Consider the following 947-nt stretch of genomic DNA (forward strand, 5'->3'; position numbering starts at 1 on the left):
CGTAATATATATCATAAAATAATAAATCAAGTCTTCTGAAACATGGAGTCAAATCCTCGTCTCTTCCCTCATCCTGGGACCCCTTGTGAACACCGTCACAGATGGGCTTATCAAAAAGAGGGAGAGTGACTTTTTTTATACAGGCAGATAGTTATAGGACAAGGGTGAATGGTTTTAAACTAAGAGAGGAGAGCCCAGAGATGCAGTGAATGCTCCAGCCCTAGAAGTTTTCAAGGCCAGGATGGATGGGGCCCTGAGTAAACTGAACTAGTGATGATGTCTCTGCCCATGGCAGGGGGTGGAATGATTTTTAATGTCCCTTCCAGCAAGCCTTTCTATGATTCTATGTTGCCCAAGAATGCAGACAGCAGCATTTTAGTGATTAATAATTTATTTCTGTGGTTGAGTACAGCTCCCAAGATTATGTGGCTCAGGCACTGATATCCTATGAAGGAAGGAAATGACCAGAACCTATCCAAAATCTATGGCAGACCAAAGGCCAGAAGGAGAGAAGCAGAAGTAGTTCAGGATCAGACTCCAACCTTCCTTTCCACCTTCTTGAGCCCTGTCCCCGTGCTGGCCATGGCCTTTTGCTCTGATGTGATGGGGTCACAGGCCACAGATTTCAGCTGTTGTTACTGCAGTACAGGAGCCACCCAAGGCTCCATCGGAGTGCCTTGGACTGAGGGAGCTGGTTTCTGAGGAAGCAGCTCTGCGGTGATGGGTGGCCCTGCTCACATTCGGGGTGGGACTGTCCCAGTATGGAGCTGGAACACACTCTCTTTCTTGACGAGGGCTACAACTTCAGGATTCCAGCCTGGCACCGCATTTGGCCGAAGCCCAGCCCGTCCCACAAGCCTTTTTCCCGTACTTCTCGTTTCCCGGGGCAGAGGGCGCCGGCGGCCCCCACGGCGCTCGGCCCCGTCGCGATGGCGACCGGCGGGCGG

The sequence above is a fragment of the Geospiza fortis genome, unplaced genomic scaffold (genome assembly GCF_000277835.1).
Source record: "Geospiza fortis unplaced genomic scaffold, GeoFor_1.0 scaffold16, whole genome shotgun sequence".
Lineage (NCBI taxonomy): Eukaryota > Metazoa > Chordata > Aves > Passeriformes > Thraupidae > Geospiza > Geospiza fortis.